This window comes from Crinia signifera, chromosome 2, assembly GCF_055691185.1.
Source record: "Crinia signifera chromosome 2, ASM5569118v1, whole genome shotgun sequence".
Taxonomy (NCBI): domain Eukaryota; kingdom Metazoa; phylum Chordata; class Amphibia; order Anura; family Myobatrachidae; genus Crinia; species Crinia signifera.
This window is the reverse complement of record NC_139218.1, coordinates 35,080,678-35,104,714: the sequence shown is the minus strand read 5'-3', so window position 1 is coordinate 35,104,714 and position 24,037 is coordinate 35,080,678. Positions and strand designations below refer to the sequence as shown.

The window sequence follows — 24,037 nt, the reverse complement described above, 5'->3', positions numbered from 1 at the left end:
CCCCCAGTACACAGGACAGCACTCACCTTTCTGTGTTGTCCCTTTCTGGGAGGTGCAGCAGGGAACTGGCACTGTGGTAGATGAAGCACATGGCAGCCGGTGACAGGAGCAGGAAGAGCCGAAGAGCATTGCACGGAGCTCACTCACTCTGTGAGTGGGTGGGCGGGGCCAGCAGCAGGGAAGCCCTGACTGACGGCTCTCCTCCTCCTTCTGCTACACAGACTTCCCACAGCATGTCGGCCGGCTGTCATGTAGCAGCGTGCAGGCAGCGCCCGGCGCCCCCCCGGGGATCCGTGCGCGCGCATGCGCAGTAAGGACTTTGCAGGAGTCCCCCCAAAAACCGGGAGGTGGGGGCAGGTTTGCGGGGCAGCGGGAGGCTCCTGCAAAAAGCGGGAGTCTCCCGCTGAATGCGGGAGGGTAGGCAAGTATGTTTTAAATTTAATGGGTGCTTTAGAAACATAGAAACATAGAATTTGACGGCAGATAAGAACCACTTGGCCCATCTAGTCTGCCCCTTTTTTAAACATGTTACCTCAAACCATATTTGATCCTTATTTTTTTGTAAGGATATCAATATGCCTATCCCAAGCATGTTTAAATTGTACTACTGTATTTACCTCTACCACCTCTGATGGGAGGCTATTCCACTTATCTACTACTCTTTCTGTGAAGTAATTCTTCCTCAAATTTCCCCTGAATCTTCCTCCCTCTAGTTTCAGTGCATGTCCTCGTGTTCTGCTGCTCCTCTTCCTGTGAAGAATGTCTCCCACCTGTACCTTGTTAAAACCCTTGATATATTTGAAAGTTTCTATCATGTCCCCCCTTTCCCTTCTCTGCTCTAAAGTATACATATTAAGATCTTTTAGTCTTTCCTGGTACGTTTTGTGATGTAGGCCATGCACCATTTTAGTTGCCCTTCTTTGTACAGTCTCTAATGTATTTATATCCTTCTGGAGATATGGCCTCCAGAACTGAACACAATACTCTAGATGAGGTCGTACCAATGTCAAATGGCCCCCCTATAAAATAATTAATTGTATAAGCACCGTAATGGGTGCTTACAATGTTAAAAGCACCCCCACGACACCCCCACTATCAATGCAAACCCGAAGCGTGGCGAGCACAGCGAGCCCACGAGGGGTGGCGGTACGTGTCCTCCGACCTTTTCATACCCCCACTATCCACGTCGGCGTGGAGTTGAGTTTATATAGTGTGGCGAGTGCAGGGGGATGCGGAATACATGTAAAGTAATACGCGTCCCCTCGCGGGGCTCGCTGCGCTCGCCACGCTTCGGTCTCAGGGGCTCGCTGCGCTTGCCACACTATATATAATCAACTCCACGTCAACGTGGATAGTGGGGGTATGAAAAGGTCGGAGGACGCGTACCGCCGCCCCTCGCGGCCTCTCTGCGCTCGCCACGATTCGGGTTGGCGTTGATAGTGGGGGTGCATTTAACATTGTAAGCACCCATTAGGGTGCTTATACAATTTAAAATCATATAGGGGGACCATTTAACATTGAAAAAACCCATTAGGGTGCTTATACAATTTAAAATCGCATCGCATCGCATGCATCGCATGCGGGCATATGGCATGCGATGCTATGCAATGTATACGATGCCATACGACTGAATATCATAGGCGCCGTGCTAAGAAACAAGTACCCAATATACAACAGGATGGCTTTTGACACTTTTGCTATTGATTGATCAGATACCCTGTAGAAGAACCCACACACTTACATATTTTTGCACCTTTTTTGTTATGTAAAAAGTAAACAGTTATTTCATACAAAACTGACAGCCTCAAGGGTATAGTTACTAAAGGTGCCGTTGCCCACAGCAACCAAACAGATTCTGTCTCATTTCTCAATTGCAAATAATAGATAGAATCTGATTGGTTGTTATGGGTGACATCATCTCTTTTCATTTTTAGAAGCTTTACTTAATTTGTCCCTTAGTGTCTACAGTGCTGTACAGCATCCTCCTACATCATAAAAAGCTAGCACTGCTCTTCACCTCTACGGGGAGAATTCAAGTGCTGTGAGTGCCAGCAGCCGCTAGATGTGCCCAGCAGAGCAAATCAAACTGGTGCTGACATTACTGTTACCCATAAAAAAAGAATTGATAGTCCTGATTACCGCCCGCTGCTAAACATCACATAGCAGTGGATTTAGGGCCTGATTCGAGCCAGATCGCTGATATGCAAAGTAGATAGCCGCTGCCCAGACACAATTCCTGAGCCATCAAATGACTTTTTCCATCTGTGCAAATGTAGCTCTGACCCTTCCACAACTCTGCGACTGAGACAGGCTGAACAAGGCTGGCGCTGACCTCACAGGCCCACACTTAAAGTTAAAACACCTGGGCACGCCTGTATGTTTTCTAACACTCCCAGAAAACGTACAAGCTCCACCCCCCCAAACGTCGGCTTCCTGTAAGTCAACCTCCGGCCACATAGCGTTTACGATCCTGACGCATTTTGCGTCGCTATTTCTCCTCGTGCATGCGCAATGCGTACAGTACACACGTGCAGTCATTCGATAATCGCTGATGAGCGATCAATTCTGAATCAGGCCCTTAATCCAGGTCTGTGAAATGAATAACGGAGGCTACAGAAATATGGCGGCACATACTAATTCCAAATGGGATGGAAACGCAAATGCAAGGACAAATGAAAGGCTTTAACGATCGATTTTATGTAGCGTTGATTTAAAACGTCTGGATGTACGAGCTGTTAAAATATGTGGACCATGTAAATTTCAAATCTCATACCATCGTTAAAGATTATTTCATTTATTTTTCACTACTTCTTATTCCATAACTTGGCGGAAATGAGTTTGAGAAAAATGTTCCTGTACCGAACAATTTGCTGGAGCAATTTCACGCTAATCCTTATTTATGCCGACTGCACTCCGAATATTAAATGAGCTTGCTACATGACGCCTATTTTATGGCAAATGCATACACGCTGTACCACCTGTTCAGCTGCTTGTTTTCATTTTCTGAAAAAAAGGAGAGAAAGTGCGTTATATAATCTAGATCTAGACTTCCATGCACTGTAACCATTGCGGTTTATTTTTAAAATATAAACTATACAGTATACATTCCTTTTTGAGACATGGGGGTATTCAATCTGTGCCAATATTTCGGACAGGTGGAAATAGCAACACTCACCTATTCAATGCTGCTTTTTCTGACAGCATTGAAGGCTTTTTAAAAAAAAGTTGAATCTGTTTTGTTGGAAACGGCTGTGGATTGACGAATCTGCGGTCGTTTTCCGTCAATCCGCAACCGTTTTTCCCGATCCACAAACTTTCCGACTCTCGACAGTCATGACATTGAATTTCAATTGTCGAGTTAGCGCCGGATGCTGGTGAAAAGTGACGGGATTCTGACTGTCGGGACGTCAAAACAGTCGGAATTCTGGATTGAATACCCCCTATAGGGGTAAATTTACTAAGGTGGGAGTTCTATTGAAAATGGGATATTGCCCATGGCAACCAATCAGATTATATCTATTATCTTCTAGAAGGTGCTTAATAAATAAAAAGTAGAATCTGATCTGTTGCTATGGGCAACATCCCATCTTCAATACACCTCCCATTTAAGTACATTTCCCCAGTATTATATTTAAAAGTAACATAAAATAAAAGAGCAAAAATTTACAGGTATTCAGGAGTTGCTTAATAATAAGGAGCTTCCAGAGATGGAATTGGATTTTTTCGGTGGAACTTCTTTAAAATATCCTATATAGTAAAAAGATAACGCTGCTTCTCACTTCTATGTGGGCTATTCTATTGTTCTTAGCACTGGCGGCCAATAGATGGCGCCAGACAGAGCAATTCAAAAGTTTATCCGTACAGCCGCTGGCACTGACATTACTGTTATGTTGTTGTGTCATTTTGAATGTGTGGTACTTTGCGTCTGCACCATTCAGTTGGGGACCTATGTCGTTAGAGTGATTGTCAATCTGCAGCTCTTTGAAGATGGGGACAGAGGTGTGGTGCGGTGCCTCTGTTTTTGGGATGTGCCAAGGTCAAGCTAGTGGAACCGGCTTCTGTGACTTACCTCAATTACAACCACTTTGCGTCCACCTAAGAATCAGGCCATCTGAGTCTAGTTTCCATGTTAAAGCAAAATAATTAGCTTGCACTGGTAGATGAGTTGGTAGCGCTGATAATACGCAAGTCCGGTGAAATATTTGATTGATGAATGCAATTCAAAAACAGAAATGCCACATCATGGACTAAATCATTGTAGTCTACTATGCCTGTGGAAAGTGAGGGTAGCTGATGGAAAGGGAATGTGGAAAAGGTATTGGAACAGAAGTCTTTGGGGGACAAGCTCCTCGTAATCCACCCTTAGGACGAACATCCTGATCGCAGGCCCTCAGAACAGTCCTCAAAAATTGGGACTGGACTGCCAAACTACGGTGGTAGGGAGGCATTGAGTAGGGAATTTTTTCTTCTCTTCAGATTTCATTATGTGTTCTGATAACCGGTCACATTGCATGGGACATACAGTCAGTTACAGATCATTGATCCCCTTGAAGGAACGTGGGCCAGATGCACTAAGCTTCAAAAGTGACAAAATGGAGAGTGCTAAACAGCCAACCAATCAGCTACTACCTGCCATGTGACAGACTGTGTTTGAAAAATGTCAGGCAGGAGCTGATTGGCTGGCTGTTTATCGCTCTCCATTTTATCACTTTTGAAGCTTAGTGCACCTGGCCCCAGATCTGATAAAGAGGTCTATTTCTAATGGGGAATGCTCTATGGGGCCAGATCTGTACGCACATGCCTGCACCGCTGCAATTCTCAGGCGATAGGTTTTCTAATCATCACAGGTGAAGCTGCCAAACAGAAATTAATATAGACACCAGCCAAAGCCATCATCTAGTCCTCAGCAACTGCCTAAACAGATGCAGCATCAATGCCGAAATGAGGAACACCGAATCCCGACTGAGTCTATGATTACAGTGTACCGATAATCACTCAGTCACATAAACATTGGCATGGCGTACAAATATGAATCAGGCCCTTTGTCCATGAAAAGGGTCTTCTTACAAGAAGAAGCATTATGGGGTCATTGTCAACAATAGCAATGCAATGCCGATAGTAGCAACAAATGGGTCAACTATTTAGATAATATCTTCTTCAGCTCTCACCATATCTGGATGTCCAGGTTAGTTGTCATCATAATAACTGTAGTGACCAACCTTTCTGTAACATTCTAGGGGTGAAAACCACCCTTGTGGGTTTTGGTTTTGGATCTGTATTTTTTTTTTTTAAATTCCTACAGTTTTATAACCTCAATAACATTACTTTCCACTCATTTCCAGTTTATCCTGAACACCTCACAGTTCACAATATTGTTTCTAGGACAAAAGGTAGCTGGATGATTAGGCTAAGCAACACAAGTGGGCGGCACAAATGCGTGGCACATCTAGGAGTGGCAGACAGGATGGCAGTTATATTAACCAAAAAATGCTCCAAAGAGCACATAATGCAAAGAAAAGTGGTGCAAGATAGAATTGTCCTTAGGTCCTTCCACCCACCCTTATGTTGTATTAACAGGACATGCACAGTTTATCAAACCAATCATTTCAGTGACAGGGTCTGCTAGAACTGTGGCTGAAGTGATTGGTTTGTTTGGGCCCCTACAAAAAAGCGGTTTAAGTCCAGTTATGCCCTGTTTGTTGTATCACTCCGGCGGCACTGCAAAGTCTGCCGTATCAGTCCAAGGGTGCTGCTAAGTCTGCCGCATCAGTCCAAGGGTGCTACTAAGTCTGCCGTATCAATCCAGGGGTGCTTTATGTTGATAGAAATAGAAGACAAATGATTGAAAATCAGGAACCACTTCCTACTGCTAGTGCTGAAGCTGCTGCCACCAATCATGACATTGATGATGCAAGTCCATCAATGTCTACCCACACCACTCCTTCTGGAAAGGAATTTCATACCTTTACTAACCGGACCATAAAAGATGCCTTTTCTTCTAAGGGGATGGAATCTTCTCTTCTCCAGTCTAAGTCTATGCCCCTAGTCTCCAACCTCAAATCCCCCTGATATATTTGTTAAGCATGTCTCCTCTTGGTGGCAAGGAAAGTCTAAGGTCTTGGCCTATGTTCATGACTGGTGGTTCTGTGTCCCATGAAAATACAGTAAGCCCTCCTCCAAGTAGAAAAGTAAAAAAAAAAATCAGAGGAAACAACTGCACATTCCTGTAATATAGTGTATCACAAATTCCCAAGGAGACTCCAAGTGTGTCCATGGTTGCGATGTACAGGCCTGACTCTACCGATACTGTAAGGGAAGAGGAGGCTCCTTCCACCATTTCCACGTCATCTGGCAAGTGTTGGGAGGAGCCGCATAGAAGTACTCCAGGATGAGGGGGTATTGGTGTTGCTGGCACTAATGAGAATATTGACGATGTGGATTCTGATGATGGGGATGTGGTTTGTTTATATAAGGCGGCAGTAAGGACAGTTGTTGCCCATGGGATGCAAAAACCCATTGTCATGCATGGGCATCACCACTGGAATTATAGGGCAGCACCCCAGTAATTATAGGGCAGCACCCATGGACTTATACGGCAGAGGGGCCTAACCCTGGACTTATAGGACAGCACCCCTGAACTGATATGGCAGAGGGGCACCACAGCAGACAGGCAGCACCCCTAGAATTAGACAGGCAACACCCCTGGACTGACAGCACAGCAGAGAGGCAGCATCTGGGACTGACACCGCACCCACCCCACGCCAACCCACACACAAGCAGACATAGGTCTGTCCTGCTCCCTCTCCAATGTTCAAGTCAAGATGGCGCCAATCGGAGGGGACTTATATAGGATCCAAAACCCGCGACAATCCAACAGCCGGATAGTGACATTTTGGCTCGCTCTGGGTTCTGAGTCTGGTGGGAAAATTCCTAAATAATATATTGTATCCTATTTAATAAAATGTTAATGCTGCGCCTAGCCTCTATGGGGGGAATCAATTGTAGTGCATGCCAGCAGCCACTAGGTGGCACCCGATGGAACAATTCAAGTGTTGCTCCATTCGGGCATGCGCAGCTGCTGGCACTGACCTTACAAATCAACTTGATTCCTATTGGCTATTGCTGTCACAGTGACAACCAGCTTCAGTTGGGCACAGCTAGTCATAAGACCCATTCTGATTGGCTCCTGCTGGATATCCAAAGCTCTTTAGAATTCATCAAGCTTCGAATACTTGCAGAGCACACAGCCAGACCATCCTATGAGTATGTAACCAGCAGGGGGCGCTTTGTACAGTTTATATACAGTACAAGCATGTTACCACAATACAGGCAATAAGAATGACATAATACAGGTAGGTAACAGAACCGGCTCTCGCCCATTCCCGACATCTGTTGTGTGCTGGATATTTGGAATACTTGGCTGTAAATGTAATCTGTTTGTGTAGCTGAATAGTTCGCATTTCCAGAATCAGCTGCAGTGAGCGAATTTGCATGTCCAGATACAGATCACTTTGTCTTCACACAACAATGTTCTCAGTCTGTGTATGACGTGTGGGTAGACTGTTAGAATGACATTTCACAAGTGTTTATCAACAAATATTGAAGAGAGAGACATTGCGTCTTTAAAATGCACGCGTGCTTGCGTTCATTTTCTGCCCTTCATTAATTTTTAATGAATGGTTATTTCTCAGGAAGAGGAGGCAAACAGTCATCTTTATATATTCAGGTGGATGACTTACAACTTAAGTCCTTGATGGCTAACCTTGACACTCTAGCTGTTGTTGGACTACACATCCCAGCATGCTCTGCATCAGATTTAGAATGGCCAAATAGCAAAACTGAAGCAGGGCATGCTGGGATGTGTAGTTCAGCAACAGCTGGAGAGTCAAGGTTAGCCATCAAGGACTTAAGTGATGGGCTTACAGGTATATAACATATAACTTATTTTATCGTTATGATTTTTTATTGATAAGGAGCCACAGGGGTTCAGTGGCGCCGAACAAGGGGAATACAAATGACAACTATTACATACAGTAATTACAGCCTAACATGAACACAATGATAATTTCACATGAATACATAATTACAATGAGCAATTTGAGTAATTATGAAGCAAAAAACAAAAGTGAGAGAGACCTGCATGCACAAGTTTACAGATGTGCCCTAGATCCTTGCGGCAGTCACATTAGCGCGTCTGTCTCACATCGTTATGCATATGGGACACACCAGCAGCTTCTGAATGGCAGCCTGCCTGTGTGACTGTGCTACGTTATAGTGCTTTTCTATAAAACACTGTTACGTAGCATGTTATATGCAGAAGGTAAGCATGCTGCATATCATATTTTAGTAAGCAGAAGCAGCTAAAGCATCCAATTGAAACAGCAATGCGAATAAGACACATAGGGGCAGATGTATTAAGCCTTTACAAAATATATGTGTCTAGACATGCACTGCCTGCCTTCTTCTCCTGTCTGTAACCCCGGCTGCCTCTTCTCCTGTACCCACTGACAGAACCCTCCCTTCCAGGGGGTGCTATTCCACCCCACCGCTGCTGACCTAGCCCACCTGCCCCTGAACATTAGAAAAATAAAAAGTATCTTACATACATCAAAGGAGGGGGTCAATTTGTTAATTCCTCTCTCTCTCTCTCTCTCTCTCTCGCTCTCTCTTGGCGGGCTGTATTAAGGGGAAAATGCTGTAAAACCCCCGTTTTACTGCATTTTTCTATGTATTAAAACCCCGCCGCCTCATTAGCGCAGTGAAGGGTATCACCACCTTTTGGTGGAGATACCCTATAGAAGCCTATGGGCTTTTTTTTGCCGCCCGACGCCTCCGCCGCAAACCCGCCGACCCCCCCCCCCCCTCGCCCCCTCCCTCTGGCTTACCTGGACCCGGAAGGTAAGCCCTTCCTCCCCCTAGTAACGCAACCGGACGTCCTTCCGGCTGCAGGGGGAGGAGGAGGCGCCAGGGACAGCCTGCTTAGCTGTCCCCGACATGATTGGAGAGCCAGGCAGCAGGTAGATGACGGAGACCCCCGCACAGTACAGGTATCGTGGGGTTCTCCGCCACCGCACTGCGATGCCAGCCGCATATGTTAGTACATATGCTCTGGCAACGCGGTGGGCAGGCAGCGATGTATTTTAATACATCCCGCCCTCTCTCTCTCTATTTCAATTTAAAAAAATGCAAATTTGAGGATTAGGAGCAATTTTTCATGCAAAGCCCTTAAATACATTTCACTGGAATTAAAATAATGTGAAAAGGGTGTAAAAACATTATTTTAGTAAAAATAATATTAATATATATGCCCACAGGCAGTGGCCAAAGTCGGCCTATATGGCATACCGGCACTTCGTTTGCAGGAACTCAGAAGTAGTTTTTTTCTTGAAAATGTGCTGCAATGGACCCTAAATCCGTTTTATATGTCCGTAACCCCACTTTAAAATTCCCACTTCGACCACTGGCCAAAGGTCGTAAAGGAATACTTTCTTTTTACCTGCAACTTTCTATTAACGTATGGATGTCTACTAAGTAAAGTACAAAAAGGCGGAAGGGCTACAGTATTTCTGCCCTATTCCTACAGAGGTGTCTGCCTGCCGCTGGACTGCTATCCCCGGTGGTATTTGTTGAGTAAATTGGGTGAATCACATAGGTTTTTTTTGTAAACCAACAATATTTGGCAATGTACTGTAATTACATTTTCGGTATTGGTGCTTTTATATTGCTAGGCCCTATGTACTTTTCCAGAATGAGATTTGCATTTTTAACCTACCAATTTGTCCAAAGTCTAGACAGCTCGCACACAACTTGTTCGTACTTTTACTTACAGTTCTGTCCACTTGAGTATGCTTTGGCACTTAGAAAGCCCATGTCTGGAAAGGGGAGTAATACAACAGGATGAATTCATACGAGGACACTTAATAAAATATACCTTTTATTTATTAAATAAAAATGTTCATTTTGTTTTTTAAAACTGTCACACGTAGAAGCAAAGTAGAGGTAGAGCTGTCACTAAGGGCGTCAACACTATAGGTACAGGGCAGCAGCCGCTATGGGGCTCAGAGCTGAGAGGGGCCCACCTTCCCTGTCACAGTTACATGTGTTATGGATATTTTTTACCATTGGGTGGTACATAGGGTATACTTTCTTGCCCTTCAGATCCCCTCTGCAGGAGAAGCCCAGAGAGGAGATGCTGCTTGGCACTTTGGGGAACGGACCAGGGTCATCTCATCACTAAGTACATTTGCGTCATCAACCCTACCTCATCCATTCAACACCGCCATTCCCTTGTTTAATCTCCCCATCATAAGGAAGCAGGCATGATATAGGAAGCTGCCCACTCTTTCATGGGAGCTGGACACTCTTCCATGAGTAGGCAGGTAAGACATACAGTAGGGGTCCTCACAAGCTTTGCTTTGTGGCTTGCAATATACAGATGGAGCAGCTCTCATTTGAGCTGCTCCTGGCGATATAATCGCCAACCACCGCTGTCCGCCATCTGACAGAAGGGGGTACGCGCGCGCAAGATGCTCGCGTTCCCCATTCTGTTGGAGCCCTCCGCCGGCTCTCGCAGCCCCCACTAACCCTGCTCGTCTCCCTGAAGACGTAGCAAAAGTTTGTAAGGGCCCCTATATACCACCCAATGGTGATAAAATGCATCATTTATATATGTCTAGTGTCCGTGAGTCTCTGAGACACTGCCATCTGCTGACAGAGAGTGGAACTACATCTCTTTCTCACACATGCACAAACACAGAAGGTAGCAGACTAGCTTTCGAAGCTTTTGCTTCGAGCGGGCTTATTAGTGCAGTATATGTTGAGATGACAGGGAAGGTGAGCCCCTTTTACATGTAGGCCCCATAGCACCTGAACTCCCTGCACCTATATTGGTCATGCCTTTGGCTACAACTGTCGCAGGACCATGTCACTCAGAAGAATCAGCCCCATAGTGTTAAAAAACTACAGCGACTCAACGGGATGAAAGTAAATCCTGAAAATTTTTTAAAATGTAAATATTAAAACTCCATGGGCAGCAATTCTTATTTAGGAGAAAACTGGAAACGTTGAATATATTGTGCCCTTGTCCATTCCAGGTGCTCTAGAACTACAGTATAAATCAGGCAATGCCCAGTAATTAGTAGTATTTGCACAAGGACAGGCACAAGTCAGTAAATTAAAGTCGGCTGAAGGTGGAAGAGCAGACGTTCCTTTGTCCTTTTGTTGCTGTCAAGTGTGACTTTAGCAACAGAATAGAGCTAGGCAGCTTTTGTCAGATGAGCAGAGATGATTGATCTGTGTGGAGAGATGCCAGCGCAGCGCACATGACCAGCTTACCAAAGCAGACGACAGGGCAGGTCGGCAGCCTAGCCGGTGACGGTCTGTGAGAGTTTTATCGCGACCAGAAAAAAAACTTTAAAAAAAAAAGACTTTCTAGTGTTCTGCAACTTCAAGGCATTACTAAAAGTGATATTGGTGCAATTTGGTAATTCTGGGATCTGTTCAATGCTAGGTCAACTGCTATAAGTTAACATTCATTAGGTCGACATGGTCAATAGGTTGACAAAGTCAATGGTCAACATGGTTATGGCCTACACAACATATAGTGAGTTTTTCATGATTTTTTTAACTTTTTCATACTTGACCATGCATTCAGACTATGATAGGGAAGGAAAAATTGGCCTTCCCCCGAATCCGGCAGAGGGACGCAATACACTAATTTATGGGGCTACAAGATATCACACCATGGGGGGACAAAATCGTGGGAATCCACCGTATTTAAGAAACCAGCTCTGGTGTGATTTTTTAGCTGTCATCCTTAATTTTGTGTAGTTATTGCGTGCGTGCGTATGTGTATGTGTGTTATAAGCATTTTTTTTTAGATACTGTACATGAATTGAAGCTTTGGCTACTGTGTGTCTGATGTGTTCCCAATCGTCTTCATCTAATGTAATATTTAGGTCTCCTTTTCAGCTAGCTCCATGAGGCTCTGGAGATTACGGCTCAAAGTAAGCTAGCTACAAGGAATAGAGATCGATCCTTTGTGATTCTCTATGCATGTACATTTGTGCGCAAACTGAAACTGATCTAAGTGTATTCATTTAAGGGACTTGATCTACATACAAATCATACGGCTGACTTCTGCTCTGCGTCTTCCGGTGTGGCACAGGAGATTGTTGCTGGGGTAGCCTTGGCACAACTGCATCATTGTGGTTCCACTACAGGGCTTGAGAAGGGTGTGGGCCATTGGCCATGTGATTTAGCTGCACCGGGTGAAGCAGCCACTGTTAGGCTTGACTACTCTTCCTGGCATCCAGAAGAGCCACCTGAGTTCTGGGAGTCTCCTATTTAATGTAAATATTGGAAGTTAGTTACATTGAAGGCAAGTTATGTCCATACATAATCAGCAAAATCTCCTCCGATAATACCGGCTTTGAGATATGGGAAAAATTGGTTGTGTTTCCTAGAGGAAGCATGGATAGAAAGTAATTAATAAAGGATACAGGTATGTCATACTTGCCTATTCTCTGCAAATGTCCAAGGATTTGGGAAAGTCTCCAAAAATCCATTGCTGCCACCCGCTGTTGACATGATTCACACTGAATTGCGCCATTGTGTCTCCACCCCTGTTTTACTAAGATGAGAATCATGGTTTTGCATAGTACTACCCCAGAATGGTCCACTCCCCTGGACTCCCTGCTATTCCCCTGCATACAGGTGATTCAGGCTCAATTACATAATTATGGTAGTAATCCATTAGATGGATTTGCCTTAAAGAGGTAGGGCCCTAATCCTCCTTGGTGGCTTTGATAGGAATGATCTCCAAAATACCGTTTCAGCTTCTTACCAGACCAAATTAACCTTGCCACTTTGACTTTGGAGAGCTCTTAAAGTTTGCTTTGGGGTAAATGCTGCAAGGTTTTGGAAAAATTAGACTGGAAAGGAAGGATAATTTTAATCGCAGTAATTCAATTTATCCCCACTATAGATATTGGGGTCCATGATTTTTTTTAGTCTTGTATTCTTTTGTTGATGGGTGGAATTACAATTTAAATATATCTTTGCAATTCTAATAGCGTTAGAAATGTAATTAAATATTGCTTGTTTTGGAGTTAATGAGTCCAGGATACCATAACTTAGAATAATTATACAGTACTTCGAACTATTTTGGGAGGGAGATTTGTGGGTTGGTTAAAGTTCGTAAAAGTTTGCCCTTTGCTCTGACAACCAAAGGTTTGATACTTGGAGCATACTGATTAAAGTTGAGAGTTGGCTGCGTATACAATTACCTAGCTTACATCTTGTCTTACTCAAGCATTTGTTATGGTAGAGTAGGAACTGGAGACCCAATAGTACATGGTGAAACCAATGAGGAAGGCCCAAGATAGCCCCCATTGAATGTCTTCTTGGCATCCAGTGCAAGAAATAAAGTGAATTTTCCACTTGTTAGTATGATGTATAAGATTAGTTTCTGCTTATTCTCTCTCCAATATTTAGAACACATAAAACCCACTAGCTGGGGTCAGATATGCTTGATGGTTGAATCTGTTAACCGAAACTATGGTGAACTAGTTACCAGCCTGTCAGAATGACGGAGCGGCTAGGACCCATGGTTCTGACATTTTAAGGAGTGTGTTTAGATGTAGGGGTGTGTATGTGTGCGCGCGTGCCCTAACGGAGCTCAGTCGGTCACCATCCAGTGGCCACCAGCAGTGGCAAATGCGGATTTTTAGAGGTTTCCAGAGATAATTCAAAATCTCCCTCTCTGCAGCGCATTGGAGTAAGTATGGAAGGCTGGGGGATCGGTAACAGCCTTGAAAATTAGTATTTTTTATACAATGGACACTGTATGGAATACAGTATCTATATTTAACAGTACAGATGGTCTATAGTATAGGCTGTTTCAAACATTTAAATAAGATAAGTGGTCAGGAAAAAGTTAAACATACCATAATAACTAAATACACAAACATAATAGAACCAGTACTGCACTTTCTAAGCACACAATCTCCCACTGCATGGTAAGGCTCCTCTCTCTTCCTCCTGACAGCTACTCTCTGGTCCAGGCTCAGATCCACACATACAGTAAATGTGGTAGAAGAAGCTGGTACACTGGGCATGTGCCGCTCTGCTCTGTCACTTACACTGCATGATGTGTTGGCAGCTCTATTGATCATATTATATACCAGTGCTATTGCTGTTGTCATAATTTAAGGCACTTGCCGGGAGGAGCAACCAGGCAACAAGAAACCTCCTGCGTTTGCCTATGACCAGTGCACTATAGAGGTGAGGAGCAGTGTTAGGCTTTTATTATATAGGACAGGTGCATGTGGTGAGAAGGGACATTGGTCTGTCACACTTCAAGTGTGGACTTTGCTTGTATTTGAAATAACTATGATCTTATTGATGATAAAGAAGACCAAAGGGCTTTAATAAAGGTGGTAGAGGAACTGAGGAAGAAGTTCATCAGTCCACGGAGAACACAAAAGCATCCGGTGACTTTGATGGCTTCTGGTTTTGTTTACAAGGTTCTTTTTGTTTTTCATTTATTGGACAGTAGGATATCTATTGTACTGCCGTTTGTGTGAAATGTTAGATTTAGCCACCGTAGTTATCATTCCGTCTGCTCAGCTAGCAGTGCATTTAAAGTTAATCAGTTGTCTGTAGATCGTTGTTAACGGTGTACATTTATGGGCATTTTCTATATTTTGAATTTAAGTTAATAATGAGGTTTTGTTGCATTTTTGTGTTCCCCCGCTGTGAAACACTCTTTATAATTACACCTCTAATGCTTTCCCTGTGGGACTCCAGGAACATACAGTAGATACCTGAAGCCCATCTGAGAGCTTATCCTGGATCTTCCTGTGGTTGGAGCTTGATTGTTTAAGGTGGGGCAAATTCAAAAAGGGTTTGAGGAAGGTGCACATTTCTCCTCTTTTAAATAAAATGTCAAACAAAAAATACACATTTTACCATCAAAACAAATGTTAAAAATTAATAAAAATATTAAGTAAGTATTGTACATAAGATCCGTCTGAGTGTAAGTGAAATGAATGTTCCCATATGGTAATAAATATGTTATTTTTAACTTTTTTAAAATGTTTTTAAGCTTTCTTCTTTACACATAAGTTTCCATTTAAAGTATTGAGATAACAATCATGGGTCTCCCTTCTACAGTGGAAGCCATCCCCAGGGAGTTAGGTAACGGTGTACTTAGAAATGTTTGGCAGCGTCAGACTGGAGGGCAGTTATTAATTTGTAATTCAATCGAAGTTCTCATTGAGATCCACTGGGAATGTCCTTTAATATGTAACTCATTGGGAGTTCTTATATTATAATCCACATAAAATAAAAAAAAATTGTTCTCCAAGTAATTTTCATTATAGTCCTCAGGAAATGACCTTCATTTGTAATCTAATGGATCACTTTGAAATACATTGTAAATGTTCTTAATGCGCAATGCAATGGGAAATCTTCATTTGTAATTTAATCCAAGATAAAATTTGACAACCAAAAAAGGACATAGAAAACTGCAGAATTTAAACAAATTTTTCCTGGACTCTCACTGTGCTATTCAGCCAATCATTGTTGGTTTCTCAAGGTAGCTACAATGTAATTGGCTGAAGGTAAAGGCAGTCGCCTGAGCTTTTTGTTCTTTTAACATATCAATAAAAGTTTATTGAATCAAAATGAAAACCATGAAAAAATAAACAAAAACAACATGACCTGAGAGTTTTAGACCAGTGAATGACCAAGTCATATAAACTGCCAATAGATTTAATTTATGAAGTTTGTACATGTTGAACAAAATTACAGATGTAGCCGGGCTCATCTTTGCAGGGGATGGCGCCCGCAGGGGATTCTACAGCCAACCCCCACCAGCGGCCGGCTACCGCCAGGGGCGCATGTGCACGAAACGTGTGTTTCATGCTCTACCATCCACTACGGCATAATGGGAGAATAAAATAGTGTGCCAAGCCTAGCGGGCGTCGTGCCCGAAGCATTATTTGGGTTTTCACCGCATTTTGATATGCAGGAAAACCCACTGGGTTTTTGCTACAGGGGGTATTAGCAGCAAAAGCAGGGGCGATACCCCATAGAAAACTATTGGCTTCTTACCGTGACCCGCCGAAGCCCCAGAAGGACCCTCACCGACCCCTGCACACCTGTGTCCGGGCATCCACCTGTTGTGCTGCCCGAACCAGTGACCTCCTCCTCCCTATCCCCGTACATCCCCTTCCAGGTGCAGGGAGGAAGAGGGGAAGTTAATGCTCCCCCTATGTTTTATAGAATGTAATACTGGCAACACGTGGCCACGATGATGCAATCACAATGGCCACTCCCCGCGCAAGACTCAGTTGTTGAGCCCCGCCCCTTTTGCAGCACACTTCCTCTATCTGGCTGCCCTCTTCTGTAGAGGACAGCCTTAAAGTAGGCAACTTTGATGTAATATACTGTATGTGCTGGCTGGTTCAGCCCGGGAATGGCGGTACTGCGTGCACCAGGCACAGTGCGGAACACGGGGCTCAGCATAAGGTATCCCACTCTTCTAAGCCCTCCCCCCGACTCCTGTGAGACTAACCAATAGAAGTCTGGGGGGGCGGGGTTTGCAGAAGTGTGATGTTTTATGTTGAGTCCTGTGCACTGCACGCACAGGGCCTGTTGCACACTGGTCCCTATGGGCACCAGCCAGCATATACATTACATACATCAGAACATGTATTATATATATGCTAAGCGGTCCCCCCCTGCCTTATGCAGTCAGTGCTGCAGCTGCCGCTAATATTAACCCCATCAGCATTATAATTTGGAGCTTCATGTTTGACATTATAATGCCGACACAACATTCCGTATTCACTGTCGGCAAAAGACTGCTTCTAGGATATACTATGAAATGTTCTGGAAGCAATAACCCCTTTGGGACAGGGTCTGCGCTGTAAGGCCATACTAGTTTAGTTTAATCAAACACAATTCTGTTACTACCGTAGCTCTTGGATTATAAGTACCACTTCTAACTGTGAAACGCTCCCTGATGTCTGAAGCATCAACAGTTTTAAATGGTACATTCATTATGTTCTGTTTTAGGAGTAAACATTTGCTCAGACACACCATTTATTTCCATCCTGCTGCTCCATTCTACGGTATAGCTTGGCTGCTGTCACGTACACAAAAAAGTACGCCTGGACATCCAAGAGACTGGGCATGTTATCTGTGCGGATATATCTGGGGTGACAGAGATGTGGCTGGCTGTCAGACTCACGTCGGGTTCTGCAGCAAATATTTAGATGTCCATTTGTCAAACAGAACACGTACATTAGTGTGGGATTTAGGGGTAAATTTACTAACATCGGAGTTCTTTTGAAGATGGGATGTTTCCCATAGCAACCCATCAGATTCTGTCTATTAACTCTTAGAACAGCGGTTCCCAAACTTGTTTCTCTCCCGTGCTCCTTGATTAGGCTTTTCATTTATGAGTGCCCCCTTCTCTCAATTTGAAATATCGACAGTACTTACGAGTGGAGTGGCAGTGAGTGGATGCGTATCCTTATACGTGTCCTTATATTAAGGAGTAGCGGAGGACAGGGGGAACGGGGTGGAACTGAGTTCCACCACCTCTAATGGTAGGGGGAACGTATGTGATGTCATGCCATCACCGCCATGGAAGTGAAGAAGGGCCACTAAGTAGAACAGGCTCTGTGCATGCTGAAGTCAGTATGTTGTAATTTGAATTGGACTTACTATTGTGTGACCACACCCCTTTCTCGCGGGACCATTATACCTTTATGGGAGGTGGGGCACAAATTCACTGGTCTAGTCTCTGCCTTCAGGGGGGGGGGGGGTGTTGGGGGAAAGGAATTCCACCACCTGTCCAGGACCACTTGGCGGAGGAGTAGTGTGCGGTCAAGAATTGGGTCCCTCTCTGTCTGGCCGCTGGTTGCGTACAGTCTCCTGGGTTCCTGCTAATGGCTGTAGGATTAATGCCGCTGCTTCCTCCACCCATATCATCGCGGAGCAGATGCTCGCTGATGTCTGAGGGCAGCGTGGGTAGCTTCCAGTTGATTGCTGGTCAGGCTAAATTACGAGGAGACTCTGATGACACTGCAGACAGAACTGGAAGTGATGCAACGTGTTTTATCTCCTCGACAATGGGAGTCTTCTTCCACCATCCGAAGACTTCTTCCTCTACTTCCGCCATTACCAATATTATATTCAAGTACCCCCCAACTGGTCTGCAGTGTACCCCATGGGGGGTACACTAACACCAGGTTGGGAACCGCTGTTCTAGAAGGTGCTTTATAAATACGAAATAGAATCTGATTAGGTGTTATCCCATTTTCAAAAGGACTTAGTACATGTTAGTAAATTTACCCCTAAGAACCCCGTTGTCAAATATGTCATTCACATGTGCTGATATTAACCCATAGTAGAGTAGAATATATGCTGTAGCGTAAAATATAAAATGGCAAAAATAGAAAAAAAAATAGAATAAAAGGGGTTTGATGTTTATGTCTTTAATACCAGCTCCTCTGTATATCATGTTAATGCTGTCTCACCTCTATAACTCATAGTAACACTGTCACACCTGTAAGCCATAGTAACACGTGATTGATAGTAACCGTCTCATACTTGTAATGTATAGTATCTGTATAGTATCTGTGTATGTGTGTCTTCACAGTTAACACTCGCAGTGTAGCTTATAGATTGTATATAATTGCTTAGTATCGGAACTGTAGGGCATAGAAACAGCAAATATTAGGGAATTCAAAATCCAATCCATACATAGTTCTTATTTTTACTCTTTACGCATCTGATGCAAATGAAAGGAAAACTATATACACGGTTAATGATTCTCCAAGACCTACAGATCAGACGTTCTCCAGCGAAGGTAACCGAGTTGATAGATTGCACCATCTCTTTGCAGAGAAATATTGATTGGATGTGGTCCTCCGATTCCCCTGGCCCTACAGAGACTCCTGTAATAATGCCTCAGATGGGCTTGAGACGGTGTATCACTTAAACACACAGGGCATTTCTCATCTAACCCTGCTACGTGTGCAATCTTTGTGTTCTCCGCGGCTTGGTGTTATCAGTGTGCTCCCTAGCAGTGAAAGGGTTGCACGGCTCCACAATCATTAGGTTACATTTACAGCATTTAACCATTGGAATGATCTCCACGCCGTGCAAGGCGTTGGACTGGAGTGAATATAGATGTGTTTAGCATTTGCATCAGCTGTCTCTGATTGGCCGAGCAAGTGATGGCTCCTCTAAGAGGCAGGCCACAATCCTGTACCAGTCGGCACTTTATCTAAGAGCGCATGTCCCATTTTTAAAATAGTATCTTCCCTTTTTTTTCTATTTTATTCGGATCTGATAGCTGTAGCGAGGTCATGACATTTATTTAGCCGGGGCATTGTGGGTAAAAGTAGTGGGGGGGGGAGGCACAAAGGAAATGGAAGCTGGAAGAGCAAAAGGACATAAAGAGGCGATGGAAATCTAATGTACGTATAATAGTCAAATGAACCAGTGTCTGTCTCATTAAGTATTATGGTGCATGAATTCCTGGTTCTTTTGTATATGTTTTACTTTGTGTGTTGCTGTGGTTGCGACGTTTGTGCTATGTTTTGCTGTTTATTGTGTGCCATAGTGTGTGACTAACTTTCTTCAAGCTTGCAAAGTCTTAATGTGTTATGAATATTACTGCTATTGTTATTATTATTATTGTGCCAATGACTAACTTACGGAAGTGTTGCAACAATGCAGTGCATGCTGGGATTTGTCTATAAAAGTATCCTGAGATTTGTATTGCATGAGGCAGCATTTGGATTCAGTTTGTCTCTGTGTAAGCTGTCTCCTGTTTGTTCTCCCCATTCTCAGCGTCGGTGAATAGAACAGCAGTGTCTGGGGGGGGGAACAGTCTTTAACTACAGCTCTGTAGGCAAAAAGGTGTGTCCTAGAACAAAAGAAGGAACCTAGGGAGAGCAGGGATATCGCTGTGCTTTACCCTGTATTAGCTGAGGCAAAGCAGGTTCTGAGCATGTACACGTATTGATGTTTTATTCATATGTACGCTAATGAAAGTCCCAGGTCCCTAGCTAGCATCGTTCTGTCTGCAAATATCCATTTGCTTTACAGTTGCACAGACAGGTTTGCAACGCCTAAGTCCCATTGTCCTCCCAGCTATTGATTTGACGCCGGTCTTTTAGGTATTGGGAAGCATAAATAGCAAGCGAGTCTGGTGTGTGCGTTAGATCTTAGAAATAATAATATATACTCAGCAAGCTGCTTCATAGCCCTGATTAAAAATACAGTGAGTGTGTGTGATTCCACCAGCGGGTTGCGATCAGAAAATGCCTGCTCATGGCATTGTCTGGAATCTGGACTATAGGAAGTCATTGTTTCCACCAGCATTCGTTCAGTGAGGAGGGAGAGGTCCGACGAAGGCGTAGAATAAACTCTTAAGACTGTAAAAGAATTGCTGGCATTATATCTCTCAACGTCACGTGCCTGACTGGATCACTTGCTGTTCTCCAGACAGAGGACCGAGGACGAAAGTGGCTATGGGAGAGCCTGTTTCTACTGCTGCATTTGGAGCAGTTATTGATTCGGAGAACAGGGTGGGTACCACAGATACTCAGGGAAAGGTGCGTGGAAGACCAGCTGGCAGCCGGCTTACATTTTTTTGCCTTTTGTATCCCGAAAAGAAGTGAGGAGGTAGAACCATAAGAAGATAACGCTATAGGATAAGAAATCAGTTCTTGTAGCATGCTGATTGTTATTTTGTATTTTGTGTGTGTATGTTTGTGTCGTCCAACCCCCCCCCCCCACCCCCCCGACGTCTGACCTGCAAGGGCTGGGGTTCCGGCTTTATGCAAATGCTGCATTTTTGCAGGGTGGACGCTAGAGTGTGTGTTAATGTTAATAATGAGTGCAGAAAAACACCAGCCGATTGCACACACCCCCCCCCCTCTGAGCACAACTCTTCTGAGTCAGCATCCGCTGCTGTGTTGCCATGCTTTTTTTTTTATATGTGTGTTTGTGTGTGCGTGTCTGCAAGTGTGTCTGTCTGTCTGCGTGCCTCCGCGTGTGTATGCAAGGTAAAAGCCAGTCAGTCAGTGAGAGGCAAAGGTACGTCTGAGAGCGACGAAACTGACTGATTTCAATCTTTTGAGCATCAGATGTATTCTCTGTGGAGGATGGGTCTATGCGATGGGGGATGCAATTATGTTAATGCTATATCTGTGGAGGGCACGGATCTCTCATCCTAATTGTGTGTTCAAATATTGCATGTAAAATCATTTTAAGATAAGAGACGGAATGGCTTGATAACTGGATAAAAGGCTACTGATTTCCGAACGGCTTTTTCTTTTTTTTGTCAATTGTATTTTCTATCTCAGGGAATCCTAAAAGACAATTTGCTACACGACCGAAAAAAAAAAAAAAAAAAAAAAGCTATTTATCGAAACGATTGTTCGAAAGACTGTTGGAATATGGATTCTGCAGGCAGTGCGGGCGCATTCTAAGCATTTACCGTCTTCTGCAGATCTATCCTGTCACATTTGCCGTTTTCTTATTTAAACTGATATTGATCGAAACTATTGTTTGCCTACATAGTTTAATTGACTAACTCTATTTTTTTTTTACCCCGACCCTCTGTCTTTTCTTTTCTTCCTCTGAAACAGGAGAAACCCTGGAACCACGACTGTTTGGATTTTCGTTTGACCTTTCCTTGGCTGAACTGATCACATTTGGATTTGGAGAAAAAAACGAGAACGATTCTATTTTAATTGGAAAGGATATTGCTCCTTGTGGCACACTCCTGTCTCACAAAATGAATGTGCTGGGATTATGGTAGACCGCCTAACACCAAAAGCAGATAAAGCCCCCTGGTGATAGAAAGATGTGTTCAGTTTATTTGCTACCATCTTCATGTACAAGCAGTGTGTTAAACTTGTGTCTTCCCCACAATACCTGTCTGCAGCGGGATCCTTAGCGCCTTAAGGTGTAAAATAGAGGACGGTTTTCTGCAGTTTTCCTATTATTGTCTCATTATGAAGCAAGCCACATTCTCAGGCCCAAGGTAGCAACAGGATATACAATTGGGTTACACAGCCTGCCTCACTCCCTGAGTCATACTCAGTCTTAGTATAAAGAGCAGCACTGTGCACACCGAACATTTTTAAGTCTTTTTTGTAATTTTTTTTTATTTTCCTGCTCATCCATTGTCTCGTGTGAATTGAATGATTGTGTATCTTATGTTGTATCCTTGAATCAAACTGCAATGCTGAAAGCCAGTCAAACCTTTAGGATATTCCCATTTTTGGAGGACGCAAGCAACGAAACGATGTTAGACTTTTCCTAGTCCCTGAGACCCTAACTTGTGAGGATTTTTTATCACTGATCACAAGTTTGGCTCTTGGGACCTAGGCGGAGGGGAACCAGCAGCTCTGGACTCTATTGATTGTGTATCTGCAATACTGAATAAATGACTGTGTCTGAGATAGTTAATTTATTGTTTATTGGCTTTGGATTGGGTCTAGGAGATGGCAGAATTGTTTTTAGTAACAAAAAAATATATACTATATATGTAGCACAGATTGCTTAGTGTATTATGTATGCTTTAAATGTATTATATGTTATATAATATATATATTTTAGATTTTTTTTTGTTTTATACAGTGATTTTTATTACATATTATGTAATATGGCAATAAAATGAGAACATGATTTGTGTTGGGTGACCCTTTTTTAATAAATATATATATACACATATACATATAAATATATATATATATATATATATATATATATATATATATATATATATATATATATATATAGTTTTGCTCTTTTGTTGGTTTTAAGGGGGGTATTTAAGGGGGCTAAAATTGTGAGTGATAAAGAAACCAATCAGCTCCCAACTGTCATTTTTCAAACACCCTGTAACATGTACTGTACATTGAAAGTTGATTGGTTAATACTTTATCTCTCACAAATTTGGCTCTTGCCAAGCTTTGATAAACGCTATGCAAAATCAATTGCTGAATTCCGGCATACGCTTACAGTTTCCCACATATTGTTTTATAGGCATTATGAAATGAAATAGTACATTTTAAGTGAAACCTGCATTATCGTTTGCTTAATTAGCTCAAGTAGACAGTAATGCAAAATACAATATCGAATAATGCTAATTGCTGTGTTATATTTCTTTCAATGATCATGATCTGTTTTTTTTTTTTATTGTTTATTTATATGTTTATATTTTTCCCTTTGTTTCTACTGAACGAATCCGGTTATAAAGACAAAACGGTATAAAATAAAACGGTTCAAAAAAACAACAACAAAGTGGCTGTCAAATATGCTGTATTATAAAAAGCAGACATGTAATAATTATTGTTAGTAAATACCTAAATGGTTTAATTAACAAGGGAATCCCTGTGCTATACATTTTCTATGTGCAAATGTACAATTAGACCTTGATTTGTGGTTATGCATATTTCATTGTACAGGCAATTATATATATTTTTTTCTTCCCTAAAACATGTGATTGGAGGTAATAATATCATGCTCCCACTAAAAATCTTCAGCATTCGGATGTCAGGGAGGGAGGGAGGGGGAGGGCGAGAAAGGGAATCATGTGCAGTGCATACAAAAAAGGAGGGATGTTAACAATTCGATGAATTCCTGGCGGGTAGACTAGACGCATACATTAACTCCTGTCTGCTGCTGATGTGAGCTTGCTCAGTGTGCTGGAAATGAAGGATCACCTAGGTTCTTCCGACACCCCCTTATTTGTTCTTTTTAATTTTTAAAAACACAAGAAAACAATGCTACTAACCTTAACCCCTTATGTGCTGTATACCACAACACAATGGATTTCTCCAACAAACCTTTTTATCCACCTTCAATTTTGTAAAGTGCTCTGTCATTTTGTTTTTTTTGTCAATAAATCTACAATCGCCAGGCTGGGCAGCGAAATGGTTAATGCTAATTATTGATGTTATTATGTTAATTACCTGTTCGGGAATACTGGAGGGAGAAG

The 24,037-nt window shown here is 43.0% G+C and overlaps 1 long non-coding RNA gene across 1 annotated transcript in view; it reads left to right on the top strand.

Annotated features, from left to right (window-relative positions):
- The window catches only part of LOC146059563 (uncharacterized), a 389,618-nt gene extending 366,896 nt beyond the window's left edge, over window positions 1-22,722 (top strand). Inside the window, exon 10 of the long non-coding RNA XR_014470274.1 lies at window positions 21,678-22,722. This is a non-coding gene — a long non-coding RNA (uncharacterized LOC146059563). The remainder of the gene's footprint in view (window positions 1-21,677) is intronic.
- The last annotated feature ends 1,315 nt before the right edge of the window (window positions 22,723-24,037 follow it).